Source organism: Cervus canadensis, chromosome 20 (genome assembly GCF_019320065.1).
Source record: "Cervus canadensis isolate Bull #8, Minnesota chromosome 20, ASM1932006v1, whole genome shotgun sequence".
Lineage (NCBI taxonomy): Eukaryota > Metazoa > Chordata > Mammalia > Artiodactyla > Cervidae > Cervus > Cervus canadensis.
Genome location: NC_057405.1, coordinates 9,644,324 through 9,663,000, shown reverse-complemented (window position 1 = coordinate 9,663,000; position 18,677 = coordinate 9,644,324). Strand labels below are relative to the sequence as shown.

At 34.9% G+C, this 18,677-nt stretch overlaps 1 protein-coding gene across 1 annotated transcript in view; it reads right to left on the bottom strand.

Annotated features, from left to right (window-relative positions):
• FUT9 (fucosyltransferase 9) overlaps positions 1–18,101 on the bottom strand; it is a 107,837-nt gene extending 89,736 nt beyond the window's left edge. Inside the window, exon 1 of the mRNA XM_043439663.1 lies at positions 18,029–18,101. The gene's annotated coding sequence lies outside the window, so the exon portion shown is untranslated. The remainder of the gene's footprint in view (positions 1–18,028) is intronic.
• Between the last annotated feature and the right edge of the window lie 576 nt (positions 18,102–18,677).

The following is an 18,677-nucleotide window of genomic DNA, read 5'->3' as shown; positions in this document are numbered from 1 at the left end:
GGGATATCTTTCGGTTGGCTCCTTTGTACCTTTGATAGCTCCCCATTCTTTTTTTTTAACAGTACCTTTTTAAATTGGAGAATGTATTAGAATCTCTTTACATTTTGAAGGAACAAGCATTGATTAGATATTGGAGTATGAAAAGTAATCTGGGGTCGGTTTTTATCAAGGAATACAATCGACAAAGAAACATGTCCCTTGACAAACGATCTGTCAGTCAAGGAAATGGACTATTATGGGATACATTAAAATTACAGTACTCTCCCAAATGAAAACATATACGAATGGAAGAATTGAGGACAGAAGTAAAAGGCAAATGAGAATACCGGCACTTTGAGAAAATAAGTCATGTCTCATGGTTTCTATCACTACAGTGCCTCAGACTGTGCCTTAAATTAATAAGCTCTTGATAAATATTTGCTGATCAGTCTAAGATAAACAAGAATCTAAATATTTGCTTGATGCATACAGAAAACAAGAAAAGGTAAATGTCAAAGATTTATAAATGCTGTCTTAAATTTCCATGTTCCCGTACTTTATTCTATTTTTCTGGTATGTAGTATGTATTCTGTAAAGATAAAATCTGGTTCATAGGCTATATTTAAACTTTATACTCATAAGTCATATGAAAAGTCACACTAAATTTTTTACATTGATTGATTACAAATTGATTATTTGTGAAATGTGAGAATAGCTTTTGGTTTGAGAGTACCATCATAATTATTTCTTTTTTCCTATCATTCTAAAACCTCCAAATGTTCCCAAACTCCTACACAACTCTGCCACACTTAAGTGATTTTCTACACTCTTTGGAATAAAATTTGCCCTCCTCTGAATTTAAAAAGCATTGGGATAGCATCCAAGGGCTGTGAAGAAAATATTTCTAAGCATGACATCAGTCTTTCAGCATCTGTAGACCACTTAATGGATACTTAGCAGGCAAAAAGATTGTCAATTTTAGATACACAAAAATGCTTATCACAATTAAAAGACAAAGCTAAAATATAATAGAACATAATACAATTGTAACTGCAATAAGGGTGATGCCATTCATTTCTATCTCAAGGATAAATATGTTCTAGAGCATTTCATTTCTTAGTATTAGATCTAAACTTTCAATTATATCTAATAAGATTTACAGCAAGCATTCAGAGGCCCTGTTAGATAGTTTTGAATACTGAGATCCAACCTCCTGTGTTTCATCAAATATTAAGTCAACATAACATGCTCAAAACTAAAAGGTTAAATGATTCAGCTCACTCAACTGTTAGGAGGTCAAGGTTAAGTAAATGAACTTTCTAAATTACTCTTTGATGGTACTTTAGTCTGAAATAATTTCTTTATGATCTAATGCAGCATATGGGTGTCATTTTTAAATATGCCCAATAAAATACCATCAATATAATTCTCAGGTGATAAAGAGATAAAGAGGATAGGAGACAAAGAAAAACATCAAGTTTTAGGGAAAGTCCATCTACAAGTGATCAGGTCTTTTGCATGATTTTCTTTTGGTCTTGTTAAGGGATCCTGTTATCTTCATCTTAGAAAAGTCATTTTTCTAGCAATGAGTTATTGGTTCTGGCTATGCTAGATACTGAATATATCATTAAGATGTGCTGCTTGAGCAAGTCGCCAGAAATCACAGAGACGGCAATACTAGCCATGGGAAGAAATGTTTGCTCCATCTCTCTCATTTCAAAAGAACTTCTCCCTTCAACAAACAGTATACTGGAGAAGAGGAAAACCAGGATTTTAAATTTAATGTGTATATCTTTAGACAATACATATAGTGCCCTTAATTTTATTATACTCCCAATGCTCATTATTACCATTATTATTGATGTTGAACTATAGTTAAGATTAATTAGGTTGGTTGGTCAACTGGTCTCTGGCCCAAAGCAGTTTAAGTATTGGCATTAAGGCGCAACCTCTGGCATTTGCTTATTAGCACCCTTCCCTGGGGCACAATAACTGATAATTATGCATCTTATTTATTTCTAATCCCAGTAAAATTTTGTCTGAGGCTCCAATAATTCTCCAAAGAATAATAAGTAGGAACTAGAGACATATCTCTTCTCTACTAGTGCATACTTTCAGTGAACAAAATGCCCCTCATGTATATCAACCATATATCTACTAACAATATGTTATACTACCCACACCTGAGCTTTCAAACCATCAACTAGCAAACTCAGACAATGAGAGTTTCTCTTCAACACTGTCCGCAATTTATGATATGTGATATTCAATAAAGTCATCTGATAAATTTTACCAATAATTTGTCCTGCTTTCTTTCCACCAAGAAACATGCAAGTTCTTAATTTTGCAACTGGTTTTATAAACGCCTCAGCAATTGTGTGATTTGTCTTTTTTTGCAAATGCCATGAAATGTAAATCTGTCATGTGGCTATTGATGAGGTTTCATAATAGACCATGCACTAGGGACTAAAGACAAAATGAACTGCAACTGTCCAATACAACAGAATTTAGGTTATTCATTGAAAATTAATTAAATTTTCTGGAAACATTAATAAACAATATAAAAATTAAGATGTGCCTATAAGAGCAGGGTATGTACTGGTTATATACTTTTTTTTAAAATCAGCCTCTGCTTGTTTTAATTCTAGTTTTGTGTAGACTTTTATAAAATTATTCAACTGAATTAATCTTCAGTAACTTTACTTGATATATCTGTTTAGTCGTGTCTGACTCTTCGTGACTCTATGGATCCTAGCCGGCCAGCCCATGGAATTCTCCAGGCAAGGATACTGGAGTGGGTTGCCATGCCCTCCTCCAGGGGATCTTCCTGACCCAGGGGATTGAACATTGAGTCTCTTATGTCTCCTGCATTGACAGGGGGGTTCTTTACGACTAGAGCTGCCTGGGTAGCCCACTCTATTCGATAAAACAGAGTTAATGCTGGTACATGTCTCACAGGTTTTTTTGTAATTAAAATGAAATGCTCTTAACACTGTGATTATCATATAGTTGCCATTCAACAATTGGTGCCCATAGTTTGAAGGACACAGGAAAAATATTTGAAGGACACAGAGCTTTGTAAGATAGAAGCATTGTTAACAATGTTCTTGAATGAGTAATTGATTAAAATTAAGTCCAACAAAGAACAGAATACTATATAATGCTAAATACATCATAATACAAGTCTATTGACTTATGTATTGATATAGAAAACATCCAAGATATAGTAAAAAGACAAAAGAAATGTATAAAACTCTATGTTATAATCCTATCAAAAGAATCTATTAGCTCTATCTATGGACAAAAATACCTATAAAATCTAGACCAAGATATTAACATTTTTCTTTATTTTTCTACTAACTGCATTTTTAGAATGAACATATGTTAATTTTATAATCAGAAAAATACTCTATTTTAAACATATTTTTCTTTCTATCATTCACATCTCTTTATTTTTCTCTTGTAACACTCTCCAAAACTTAAGTGTCTGATATTTGTAAATTTGACAATCTCATATTTTGTGGTCCTTCTCTACTTAGAAGTTGTGAAAAAGAAAGTACTTAAACATATTAGTCTGAAATCATACAAAAAATTACTCCTATTTAGTTCAACTATGAAGTTTTTACAGTAAAAATTTAAGTGAAACTATTACTATCCACACTGGACCAAAACTTACAAAAAATAATATCTCTTCAAAGATCAAAGATAAAAATTTATTTTTCCCTTATTGTTATATATCCCTTGTCCCCTTGTTGTTCAGCTGTGTCTAATTCTTTGCGATCCCATTGACTACAGCATGCCAGACTCCCCTGTCCTTCACTATCTCCTAGAGTTTGCTCAGATTCATGTCCACTGAGTCAGTGAGATTACTAACTTTGCAAATAATATTAACAGCGTACATAAACTATACAAGCATACAAAATCAGGTAAAACAAAACAGAATCTTAGGTCAGTCTATAAATTAATGCTTTGTATTCCCTCCTGTAGAGATGTAGAACAGTTAAAAGTTGTTGAAAATTTATTACCCCTGAGGCCCTATGTATGAATTATACAACTTAATTCTGTTAACTGCCTGAAGATACAGGGGTAGATTAATCATCATTTCATAGATAGGTTGTATAGCCTCATGTGGTTAAATAACTATCCAGGTTTCCTCAATCAGCAAGTTGTAGAGTTGCGGTCTGAGCCCTAGTAATCTGCTTTAATCGTTTTCTAAGTGAATTTTAAGGAATGTTTGTATTATTTTAAAAAGTCAACCAACTCCCCAAGTGTTTGCAGTGATTTCAATTTTTTCCTTTTCTAGGTTTCACTTTATCCAGTACTCTTCTTATAGCCACTTTCATAGTTATTTAAGTAAAGTGTCACAGAGTAAAGGTAGTATTTAAAGCAAAGGATTGGCTTCTCTATATGGGAAACACTTCTTAAAGAGTTCTTCTTCAGTGCTAGTTTTGGGGGGGTCAATGGCATTTAAAGTTTATGACTATGACCTATAATAAGCTGTAGATTTTATATCGGTACTCAGTATATGCATATATACACATCCCAAAACAAACACAAATGGTCCATACTATCCATCAGTTCAGTTCAGTTGCTCAGTTGTGTCTGACTCTTTGTGATCCCATGGACTGCAGCATGCCAGGCTTCCCTGTCCATCACCATCTCTAGAGCTTGCTCAACTCATTTCCATCAAGTCAGTGATGCCATCCACCCATCTCATCCTCTGTCGTCCCCTTCTCCTTCTGCCTTCAATTTTTCTCAGCATCAGGGTCTTTTCAAATGAGTCAGTTATTTGCATCAGATGGCCAAAGTACTGAGGCTTCAGCTTTAGCATCCGTCCTTCCAATGAATATTCAGGACTAATTTCCTTTAGGATAGACTGGTTGGATCTCCTTGCAGTCCAAGGGACTCTCAAGAGTCTTCTCCAACACTACAGTTCAAAAGCATCAATTCTTTGGCACTCAGCTTTCTTCACAGTCCGACTCTCATATCCATACATGACTCATATCCATACATGACTATCAGAAAAACCATAACTTTGATTGGACAAACCTTTGTCAGTAATGTCTCTGCTTTTTAATATGCTGTCTAGGTTTGTCATAGCTTTTCTTCCAAGGGGCAAGTATCTTAATTTCATAAATATGAAAGAATATTAATAAAAAGAAAAATGCTTGGAACCAAACAGAATTACATGTTTGTTTGTTTTTTTTTTGCATATGTGCTATTCATTGTGGAATAAGCATCTGCAAACAGAGTTTTGTTCAGGGTGATGTTTCACAACATTTTTAAGAGAATTTTTAAGGTCCGATACATGCTTCTTACATTTTAGCACAAATTCTATTAAACTATCTCAAAACACGTTATACAGTATTTCCTTCCATCAAAAGTATGTCCAAATCACTCAAAACAAGATAACAAAACAAGTTTGACTAAGCATAAATGACCAGCAAAAGTCGTGATAAGCCCTCCAACGGTCACCCCTCCCCATTCTCTAGTTCAGGAATAATTTTCAGCTTTTTTGAGAAGATATTGAAGATATTCTCCCATATTATGTGTCTTCTACATTTTAATTAATCTTCCTCTATTATGTGAACAATGGTTCTGCTGTGGAATGTATACATACACCCAGCAAATACACTGTGACATGCAGCTAAAATCAGAGAATACATTCTATTTGAGGCAAAGGAACTGACATTTTGCTTATTTTCAAAAACAGATTATAAATGCTTCTTAGGAAAAGAATAAGCAGATATGTAAGACCTTGAAACACTGTTTTTTGCTTAATTCCCTTGAATGATGTTGAATATTTACAAAAAATGTATAATGAAGAAGAAAAGAATTCCCATCCCAAGCAAATTGTTAAAGCTTATAGAAAAATATGTGACAAAAATATAACATAAAACAAAAGACCTTCATCTTTCTTCAAATATCAAGTGATGCAAATGCTAGGGTGGAGAAACACAATGCATTATAGGGAATTTGGGGATTTTGCAGGGAGGAAGCAAAGAAACACAAACAATTGATAGATGGCATCATTTGCTTTGCTCCATTTCATGCTGGGACACAGGCAAATCTGCAGCATTTAAGAGGCTTGCTCAGAAGAGAAATGGAGACTATGATAACCTCTTCATAAGACTATGGTGATAGTCAAAAATAACTTAGTGACATGTTTTTAGGCAATTAACAAATTTTAGATCACCAACCCTTTCCTAATTTCTCGCCATACAAGAGGGAAATGGTTACTTCTTTGGGAACCGGACAGAAAATTTTCCCTATGTTATAGGGTAGAGGAAAAACGTGATTTCTTTTGGTTTCTGTGGCATCTGAAAAGTAATAGGAAATTCTTTCTCAATATTGATTTCTTTGGGGGGATTTGTGGGAGTGACTCCCAGAAGACTCAGGGAATGAATTTGTGGAAACTAGGATTCCCTGAAGGATCCTGAAGTTAGAAAACAACCACATACTTTTGTTGAAGGTCAAGAGGCAATAGAATCCGAAGCTGTGTTGATTGAGTTTTTCCCTCAGAGATGGGAATCTGAAGCAAATGCCTGATTTCTTCTTTTGGTTAAAGAATTACAATTAAGCTCAACAATGATCTAAAACAAAGGGGTGTGTGTGCATTTGGGGGAGTGTAACATCACCATCAAATTCAGACATCATCACCAAATTCAGACTTAAACTAAAGAAAATATGGAAAACCACTAGACCATTCAGGTATGACCGAAATCAAATCCTTTATGATTACACAGTGGAAGTGACAAATAGATTCAAGAGGTTAGATCTGATAGACAGAGTGCCTGAAGAACTATGGATGGAGATTGTATAGGAGATGGTAATCAAAACCATCTTCAAGGAAAACAAATGCAAAAAGGCAAAACGGCTGTCTGAGGAGGCCTTACAAATAGCTGAGAAAAGGAGGGAAGCCAAAGGCAAAGGAGAAAAGGAAAGATACACCCATCTGAATGTAGAGTTCCAAAGAATAGCAAAGAGATAAGAAAGCCTTCCTCAGTGATCAATGCAAAGAAATAGAATGGGAAACAATAGAATGGGAAAGACTAGAGATCTCTTCAAGAAAATTAGACACCAAGGGAACAGTTCATGCAAAGATGGGGACAAGAAAGGGCAGATTAATAGAAGCAGAAAATATTAAGAAGAGGTGGCAAGAATACACAGAACTATACAAAAAAGATCTTAATGAGCCAAAACCACAATGGTATGGTCACTCACCTAGAGCCAGACATCCTGGAATGTGAAGTCAAGTGGGCCTTAGGAAGCATCACTACAAACAAAGCTAGTGGAGGTGATGGAATTCCAGTTGAGCTATTTCTAATCCTAAAAGATGATGCTGTGAAAGTGCTGCACTCAATATGCCAGCAAATTTGGAAAACTCAGCAGTGGCCACGGGACTGGAAAAGGTCAGTTCTCATGCCAATCCCAAAGAAAGGCAATACCAAAGAATGTTCAAACTACCACACAATTGCACTTATCTCACATGCTAGCTAAGTAATGCTCAAAATTCTCCAAGCTAGGCTTCAACAGTACGTGAACTGAGAAATTCCAGATGTCCAAACTGGATTTAGAAATGGCAGAGGACCCAGAAATCAAATTGTCAACATCCGTTGGATCATAGAAAAAGTGAGGGGATTCCAGAAAAATATCTACTTCTGCTTTATTGACTACTCCAAAGCCTTTGACTGTGTGGGTTATAACAAACTGTGGAAAATTCTTAAAGAAATGGGAATACCAGACCACCTAATCTGCTTCCTGAGAAATCTGTATGCAGGTCAAGAAACAACAGTTAAAACTGGACATGGAACAATAGACGGGTTCCAAATTGGGAAAGGAGTACGTCAAGGCCACTTCAAATATAAATAGGGAAGAAGAAGGAAAGGAAAAAAAGTTGAAAATGAGGAAAATGAAGCCACCCCTTTTCTGTTATTGTTCATTTACTTTTTTTAAGATTCCACATGTACCTGTCTTGCTCTGCCTGACTGATTTCACTAAACATCACACCCTATAGGTTCATCCATGTTGTTGAAAATGGCACAAATTAATCCTTTTTTATTCCTGAAACCATCCATTGGTTTAGGGATGCTTAGATTGCTTCCATATTTTGGCTATTGTAAATAGTGTTACTGTGAACACTGGGTGCATGAATCTTTTAGTTTTTAAGCCACAGTGTTATCTGTACAATTCTGGATAGCTGAATTTTGGGAAATAGTCATTCATGGTATGTTATCTTCATTTTTTGGTCATTTTGCTTCATACAGATTGTTGGTCGGGGACTGAAGCAACATAAAATTTAAACTGGAAAAGGAGCAAAATATTGTGGAAAAGGAGCTTGTAGTGACATTTTTGAATAAAAGGAAACTAGGAACTCATGGAAAAAATTTTAGCAACTCATATTATTGAAGATTTCATGTAAGGTCTTCCCTGGTGGCTCAGATGGTAAAGAATCTGCCTGCAATGCGGGAGAAAAGTGAAAGTGAAGTAGGTCAGTCGTTTCCAACTGTTTGCAGCCACATGGACTGTAGCCTAACAGGCTTCTCTGTCCATGGGATTTTCCAGGCAAGAGTACCGGAGTGGGTTGCCATTTCCTTCTCCAGGAGATCTTCCCAACCCAGGGATGGAACCTGTGTCTCCCGCTTCGCAGGCAGACGCTTTACCCTCTGAGCCACCAAGGAAGCCCCGCAATGCAGGAAACCTGGGATCAGTTCCTCGGTTGGGAAGATCCCCCGCAGAAGGGAATAGCTACCCTCTCCAGCATTCTGACCTGGAGAATTCCATGGACTGTATAGTCCATGGGGTCGCAAAGAGCTGGACATAACTGAGCGACTTTCACTTTTCATGTAAGTTAGGCACTGGGTTTTGTATTAAGGTCTGTCATTTCATATAATTCTCAGATCAACACAGTGAAGTTGCTACTATTATTGACTCAGTTTTACAAGCAAGGATAACCAGTCTGATGTACTGATTCCCTGAATAGAGTCAGGGTAAAAAAAGATTAAATTTTGAGGAACTTCTAAATCAGTGAGTCCAGAAATGGCTGGAGAGTAACACATGTAAAGGTTGTATTATCAAGGGAGAAAAAAGACAAAGTTTCAAGGGCTCCTCTGACACTGCACAAGAGACAGCTTTAGAAAGAGTCGGGAAGATAGCATCTGTTTTATTCTTATACTAAGTTTGAAAACTTGCTCCTGGTGGCTCAGTGGTAAAGAATCTGCCTGCAATTCAGGGGACACCAGAGATGTGGGTTTGATCCCCGGGTCAGGAAGATCCCCTAGAGGAGGAAATGGCAACCCAATCCAATATTCTTGCCTGAAGAATCCCATGGACAGAGGAGCCTGGTGGGCTACAGTTCATGGGGTCGCACAGAGTCAGACACGACTGAACAACTAAACAACAACAACAACAATTCAAATTGTATAGAAGAAAAAATGAGTGCATTGCCTGAATGGTTTCTGTATCCTTTAAGGAGGAGTATGTAAAGGCAGGTTGAATAATAATAATTTTAGCAATAATAGAAGTGTTTGAAAGTTTCATTCATGCTCATTACTTGCAGTGAATCTACCAGGACACCTCCATTTCTGACTTTTGAGAGGCATTTTCATAAAAGAATAGAAGTCTGTTGTTTTTCAGGCAATTCATTTCACAAAGTTAAGCCCCTGTCTAATATAATTTTTGCAAATATATCTCCCAAGTTTTCAAATAAAAATGTTTGGTTTATATTATTTGTTTTGTTACCCTAAATTTTGGATACTTATGTAGCTGAGTCTGTTACTTTTAAAATATATTAATTTAAATTTGTCCCAAGTAGTCTTTATAATTATTGAAAGAAAAAGTAGTTTCTAAAAAGAGAAATTATTACCTCTCAGGCTAAATAATAACCTGAAACTTCATAAAACGTGTTTTATGAATTATTTAGGCTAATAAGCCTTGACCCTTAGATCTAAATTCCTTGCTCAGTTATTTAATATTATTATAGATGATTGTTCTTTTCCCTTTTAGTCATCAATTTATATTTTGCATTGTCTGCCTGATAATGCTCTAATAAGCCCTACAAAAAAATTGAAGAATGCAGAAATGGCACTGTCTCCGCTCCATGGAATTTATTTAAATCAAATAAGTATGTTTATAATAGCAAATGACAAGAGTTCAAGGTGTAGTTTGAAATTATGAACACGTTTATAGAGACCATATTCAGTCTCCTAGTTGGAAGCAGGGGCAGAGAATATTTTGCTTTCAAATGCCTCAAAGTCTGATAAGTCACTGCATATAATTGATCATTTTCAATGTCTCCCATCCCCAGCAGAGCATAAGGGGTGGCATAAATATGTTTCTGTTTCACTGAGTAACCATTTTTCAAGTTTCAGAACCTTAGCAGCCTTTGCTCTGAAAGTCTCTACCCCAACAATATACTTCTCCTTTCCTTAAGTTAGCAATCAATTCAGCTTTGTGGTTTTGTGTTTAAGGTATTGAAGATGATTTTCATTTTTTTTAGCAGCTGAATACCCTGGAAGTTAACAACTTGTGTAACAGTTTTGGAAAGAATATGTGTAGTCATATTCTTTGCCTTGATAGTTTAATTTCTAGGAATTTGCCCAAATAGACACTCTGCATAATCTTATACAGTTTTGCATTTAATCCTTTTAACTGTTCTACAATATAAATCCTATTTTTATTTCCATTTTTTCATTTGATGAAAGGAAAGCTAGGAAGATTTAGAACCATTTCCAGTCACATATCTAGTATACTCTGAATATTTAGAGACTTGCTCTTAAGCCAGAATTCTACTTCCTCTGTTAGAGAAAAAGATTCAAAATGAAGACAAAAGTGTTTGATAAATATAGGTATTTGAAGTAACACCACCAACACCCAAATATATGAAAAAAGAGCTAAGTAAATACTCATTATTAGGACATATAAAATAATGGATATGTTAAAATGTTTATGATCTGGTATTGAAACAAAATCAGAGCACAATGATAATTATACTACATAAAGTTGTGATACATATGGATTAGAAATGAAACAGACAAAAGGCTATGTGAATTTCTGGGGTGGTTAGATTCTGAGTATAATACATCTTTTTGAGCTTTTAAATATTGCTTTAATGTTTGTATAACAAAATAAAGGGCTTCCCTGGTGGCTCAGTGGTAAAGAATTTGCCTGCCAATGGAGAAGACACAGGTTTGATACCTGGGTCAGAAAGATCCCTGGAGAAGAAAATGGCAACCCACTCCAGTATTCTTGCCTGGGAGATCCCATGGACAGAGGAACCTGGTGGGCTACAGTTCAAGGGGTCGGAAAGAGTCAGACACGACCTGGTGACCAAACAACAGCAAAAGTAACATAGATATAAATAGCAACCTCTGCATTTGAGGTTTCTAATCAATTACTCCATGCTGTATAAAAAAATTTCAATGTACCAAAGATTTCTAAGAATTCTAGGGATTATATAAATTTCTGATTATTTGGTGTTCTGAATTTCTACAGTGGAGCTTTTCCAATTCTACCATAAATGTTCCTTTCTCTCTGACTGCTTTGACCTGGATATGGGACTCATCTCTTAATTTCCCCCTAAACTTCAAAAAAGATATAGTTGACAGGTAGTTCTGAAATTTTAGATGGAGTGGTATTTTATCATAGCAGTATAAACAAGTTAATGTTGAATTAATACTACTTTCCTAAAATTCTTCTAGCTGTCTAACACATTGCTTATTTTCTGTTCCTTGAAGACTTACTTATAAGTTCTCCTTATTTTACCGTGTAAGGCAATTTTCCATCTTCAACCTCAACTCAGCATAATGAATATGTGATATTGTGCACCCATAAAACCAAAGGGGCATATTCCAGATTTTACCCCTTAGCAGCACAGAGATTTACTGTGAGATAGATTATGACATTCCAAACATAAGAAAGGAGCAATCATTATATTCATTTTGGGGGGTTTAAACGACATTAATTTAAAGTCTCAAATTTTAAATTAATATCCTACTGTGCTTTGACTACAATTGTGCTCAATAGCATTTTATTTAGAAATTCAATGCTTCAAATATTTTTAAGTATCTATTATTCAACAGAAAGTATAATAGGAAGGCTTAGTACAAAAGAGACAGGTCTTACAAAAAGGAATCCTTCTGAATAACCTCTTAAATAGCAACAACAACAAAAACAAAAATGAAATAAGGCTTTTACTATGGTTGAAGGGATTTCGATTAGAAGACAGAAAATAGTGAGAGCTGTTAGCATTCAAATACGGCAGAGAGATAGATTTGGGAATCTTCTTTCAATGCATTTTTATGCATTGTAACAGATATCAAATGAGAGTTAAGCACAGGATAAACCAGATTGACTTTTGCATTTGTGTTCTCTACCTACTATACTACTATTTGAGGGTATAAAACATGTTTTCTATTGGTGTATCTTCTTTTATTACTTATCATCCTCTCATATTCAAGAAGCTTTTCAAATAGCCTAATAAAGTATTTTCAAATTACCTAATAAAATAAGTTCCCTTAGAAGTCTGCATTGTGATCGCAAAGCAATAGGGAGAAAGTCTGACTTATTGATAAGTGAGAGTATGCTATAAATTTTCTTCATTTTAAAGCTGCCTATAGATGATGAGATCACTCCTACTCAGAGAAATTGCAGCAGACAGGTATAATGATGCAAGTACTAAAGAAAAGGATCACAATGTCTAAGGGTATATGCTTTGCTTTATAAAGTAAATGTATTTCTTCCTAAATGCTGTATGGAAATCTAATGAAGCTGTACCAGAGAAGATTGTTATCTAAGAAAAGACATGATAAATGTTTTTGTGAGATAATCATTTTATAGTTAAAAAAAAAATCATTACTAAGTTTATGCATTTTGTGAAGCTTTTTGATTCTCATCTTAGATTTCCTTGATGTTAAGGCAAACTGTATCTAATATAGCATAAGGAATGTAGCAAGAATTAGTTCCAATCTAGTAGCTTAGGGCAGATTTTGAAGTTCAACAGAAAGACATTTCATGTGAGATTTTGGCTTTGCGTGTGTGCTAAGTCACTTCAGTTGTGTCCAACTGTTTGCAACCCTATGGACTGTAGCCTGTCAGACTTCTCTGTCCACGTGATTCTCCAGGCAAGAATACTGGAGTGGGCTGCCATGCCCTCCTCCAGCGAATCTTCTCGTCCCAGGGATCGAATCCACAGTTCTGACATCTCCTGCATTGGCAGGTGGGTTCTTTACCATTAGTACCACCTGAGTAATATTTTCTTAATGAAATAAAATTCATTATAATGTCACTTACAGAATAGAGCTCGATCATCTCTGGAATTTAAAAAGCAAGAACATACTCTGACCAATAAGAATATTTCCATACAGCGTGGACTTTACAAAGCGGTACAAAAGCCAAAGGATTAATTTAAGGAAGGGGCGATCGTAGGTGCTCAATCCTTACAAGCTCTCCGCCTCTAGGCAAATCACTTATCCTCTCAGAGAGCTCTTTCTTTCCTTACTTAGAGGGAGTTCGGAATTTCCTACTTTACAAGCTTACTGCAAAGCTGATGTGTATAAAGAAAACTTTATAAAACTCTTAAAAAAGTGTAAGAAAATTTGGACCTCATAATATTATTATTGTGTCAAATAAGGTACATAAGCCCTTAATTATCCTAATTTTAAAATGGCATTAGAGTTATTTTGGCCACTTACTGGTTTATTTGGTATCTGAACACCCAGCCATTTATGTAAGTAAAACTAATGTCTCTATGATTAGTAAGATAGTATTGCCAAGAATATAGAACTAAATGGCCATAAAAGAATTAAAACTTTGAATGGTTTTAAAATTAAATTAAAACTTTGAATCATAACTTTGAATGGTTCAAATAGTGTGAATCGTTAAAAATGTGAATATATGTAAAGAGTTCTTAAAATTCTTAAATTTTAAATCATGATTGAACATTTTATGGCAAATAGAGAACAGAGGTTCTTAATGACTTGGAATAAATGGAGAAAAATGGCAAAATATAATTACACTGAGGTAGAAAGGATGAGATTACACAGAAGAAGGCACTTCCTAAAGTAGGAAGTAATGAATCCTCCTGTATCTCTATCTGGCAAACACTCATCTGTTTCCTGTCTCTATGTTTTATCTTTTCTGGAATTTCATACATATGGAATCATGTAACATTCGGTCATTTGTGTCACCCTTCTCTCACTTACAAAATACATCAAAGATTCACCCATGATAGCGCATGAATCAGTCATACTTCCCTTTTCATCACTTTGCCAACAAAGGTTGTATAGTCAAAGCTATGGTTTTTTTCAGTAGTCATGTACGGATGTGAGAGCTGGACCATAAAGAAGGCTGAGTGCCAAAGACTGATGCCTTTGAACTGTGGTTCTAGAGAAGACTCTAGAAACTCCCCTGGACTGCAAGGAGATCAAACTAGTCAATTCTAAAGGAAATCAATCCTGAATATTCATTGGAAGGACTGATCCTGAATATTCATTGGAAGGACTGATGCTGAAACTAAAGCTCCAATACTTTGGCCAACTTATGCAAAGAGCCGACTCATTGGAAAGGACCCTGATGCTGGGAAAGGCTGAAGGCAAAAGGAGAAGAGGTAGGCAGAGGATGACATGGTTGGATAGCATCACCAACTCAATGGATATGAATTTGAGCAAACTCTAGGAGAGAGTGAAGGACAGGGAAGCCTGGCGTGCTACAGTCCATGGAGTTGCAAAGAGTCAGACACAGCTTAGTGACTGAACAAGTATTCTATTTGTAGGTGTACTACAGTTTGTTTATTCAATCATCAGTTGGAAAATACTTTCATTATTTTGACATTTTGGCCATTACAGATAAACGTGCTATAAATATTTATATATAGGTTTTTGTGTGAAACTATGTTTTTTTTTCAAATCACAATTTTATTTTCTAGAGAGTATGACAGTATTCTTAGAAGATTCCAGAGAATTTTTAAAAATGCAGAGTTCAATGAGGTTGGATAAAAATAAACATGCAGAAAATCAATTATTTTTTTATCTGTAATTCATTTAGAAAATATAACTTTAAAATATTCTCCATAGCCATAAAATCCTTAAGTATGCTAGCAATAAACCTGACATGTTTTAAATTCACTTGGGTAAATACCGAAGAGTGAGAATGCTGAATCATATGGTTAAGTGCACGTTTAATTTTAAAACAAAATGACAAAGAGCATTCCAAAGTGCAGTACCATTTTGAATTTTCATCAATGATAAATTAAAATCACTGTGGTTCTGCATACTCATCATCATTTCATATTGTCAGATTTTTAAAAAAACATGTATCCTTTTAAAAGCTCTCTAGTGGTATCTCATCATGGTTTTAATTTGTAGCTCCCTAATGACTAAAGATGTTAAACATCTTCCCATATACTTATTGCTTTTTCACATATTTTCTTTGGTAAAATTCAGATCTTTTACCACTTTTAAAATTTTATATTAGTTTTTAAGAATTCTTTATATACTTTGGGTACAATTTCTTTATCAGATATGTCATCTACATGTCTGAAGCTTATACTTTCGTTAACAGTATCTTTCACAGAATAATTTTTAAAAGGTATATTTTGTTTGGTTTTTTTTTGCTTTTGGTTCACATTTTAATTAAGAAGGGTTGTGCTCAGCTAATGCCTTTAGTGACAAAAGAGTATGTACACTGAAGCAAATAAAAAGTGAACAAATTCCAGTGTATTACAGTTTGAAGGTTTACACCTTGTATATTTTATTAACCATAATTTCTCATAAATAGCTGATTCTATAAAATTTTTAAGTTAGAAGTATAGGATCAGATAACTTCTCAATAAGGTTTTTGAAGTTATATGCTCCTTTGACGTGCTGAGGTTCACCTACAAAATCTATTAGGTAGCAGAATTACATCATTAAATCTGTAGTTCTCTGGAAAAGTGGTCCAATATGGCAGCTACTAGCCACATAGGACTTCCAAGTACATAAAATGTGACCAGTGTGACTGAAGCCATGGCTTTTATTTGATGAGTTTATTTACTTTTTAAATGAATTAAATTTTATTGCAGTACAATTGCTATGCAGCGTCGTGTTAGCGTCTACTGCATAGCAGGCTGAGTCACCCACACATACACACATTTCCCTTCCCTTTTGGACTTCCCTCCCATTTAGACACCACAGTGCAATAAGCAGAGTTCCTTGCGCTATACAATATGTTCCCATCCATTGCCTATTTTATACATAGTATGAATAGTATATATGTTTAGGTTTAAAAACTGATGTTCAATTTAGTTATTGAAAAAAAACTTTCAACTATGTATGGGACAACTTGGCTTTGCGAATCTTTATCAGCTGTAAATTTTATGAAATCAAAATACAGATCAAGTATACCCAGTAAAAATTTAGTATCAAAATTGAGATGTACTATAAGCACACATTGGATTTGAAAGACTTAATATTAAAAAAAAGAATGCTAAAAGGACCATTAATAGTTTTTACATTCATCACACATTAAAAAGACTGTATTTTGAATATATAAGGTTAAATACAATATATTACTAAAACCCATATTACCAGCTTCTTTTTACTTTTTAAAATGTGACCTCTAGAAAAATGAAATCACATGTGTCTCACATTACATTTTATTTAGAAAGCACTGCTTTAGAACCACATACTGTGTATTAAAGTGGTATTTTGTGTCAAAAAGCATTCAGTGTTCTGAAATGACATGCTAACCGTCTGCCCACTGCTACCTCCAACTCCCATAAAATAGTCAGGCACCCTTGTTATCTTGTCTTCTTGAAGCAGGATCAAGAGTCAGTAAGTTCCAAGTCACTTTTGATAGATTTTATAACCTCAGGGGCTCCAAAAAGGAAAGGACTAGAAGACGGCAGAGTAAGGCTTACCATGGGCCTTGCAGGTCTCACAGGGTCAGGCGCTGTCCAGGAACGGCGTCTCCTGATGCCCTAAACATGCCATAAATTGGGCAGCATTCTGATGACTCAGGGGCTCCATTCATGGCTTACTTTCTTCTGAGGAAAAAGAGGCTGGACTGCCTCCTCTCCTTCCCACTGCCATGGGGTAGTACTTTCTCTTAGTACTTCTTAAATCACAAACAAGGAATAGCACCCCAGCCTTCCACCTTTCTCCTTACTTTTCAGCATTATCAAGCTAATAGTCAGAGGTTGTCTGAGAGTAAAAGTTATTTTTATTCTTTTTATTTAGCTTATCAATAAAATCGTGTGCATATATATACACACATATATGTGTATGCATGCATATACACACAAACACATACATGTGTATATGAATGATTTAGTGGTATAGGTATTATCTTGCCAAAACTGAAACCAGTTTTTAAAAATATAACTAATATAGAAAGAAGTTGATCTGACTTTGAAATATTATGCATTATAATTTTTAAAAGATATTTCAAGAAATTGTAATATCTTAGAACAAAATTTCACAGGTATAATATTTAATGTTTCTTTTAAAAAATAAAGAACAGTATAGAAATCTTAAAGATATTAAGTATAATAATTATAAAAATACAACTAAACACACGGGTATATTATTCTGCCTCATATGACATAACTATGTAAGTGTTAACCTTGATATAATGTTAAGTCCAACATCTCGTCATATAAGATAAACTTCTGAAACTATTCTTTACTTAAGATCAATTTTAGTTTGTAAACTTTTATTTTATTTTCCATTTATTTTTATTCGTTGGAGGCTAATTACTTTACAATATTGTAGTGGTTTTTGCCATACATTGACATGAATCAGCCATGGATTTACATGTGTTCCCCATCCCAATCCCCCCTCCCGCCTCCCTCCCCATCCCATCCCTCTGGGTCTTCCCAGTGCACCAGCCCTGAGCACCCGTCTCATGTATCCAACCTGGGCTGGTGATCTGTTTCACCCTTGATAGTATACTTGTTTCAATGCTGTTCTCTCTGAGTTTGTAAGCTTTTAAACAATCTAAGTTACCAATAAGTTCCAACTGAACACATTTCTCTCAGAATCCAGCCAGCTTGGGAAAGTAAATACATACTTACACTGTAGAGAACATATCATGGGGAGCACATAGACAGCTGTCAAGCTATTCCACTTGATGATAAAATTCTTGAATTATTACATTCTAAACCTGTTGGGACAGAGAGAGAAAAAACGAGCTAAATATGCTGGGTTTACTATATACGTAGCTAAATAACCAAAGAAAACAAAAAGAAATAATATACCTTATAAACAGAAACATAGATCTTTATGTATTACTGTGTCATTTTCCTATATTCATTTGTGATTTTTTTTCATTTTTAGGCAAATGTTATTGGATTATTTAAGTCATGTCAATATATAGGCAGACCTCAGAGAAATTGCAGGTTAGGTCTCAGAACACTGCAGTAAGGTGGATGTTGCAATAAAGCGAATCACACTAATGTTCTGCTATACCACTGCATGTAAAAGTTATGTTTACCCTATACTGTAGCCTGTTGTGTGATAGCATTATGTCTAAAATGCAATGCACATACCTCAATTTAAAAATAATGCTAAAAAATGCTAACGATCATCTGAGCCTTTAACGAGTCAATCTTTTTGCTACAGTAACTTCAAAGATCACTGATTATAGATCATCCTAACAAGTATGATAATATTAAAGTCTGAAATATTGGGAGAATTACTGAAGTGTGACAGACAGATGAAGGG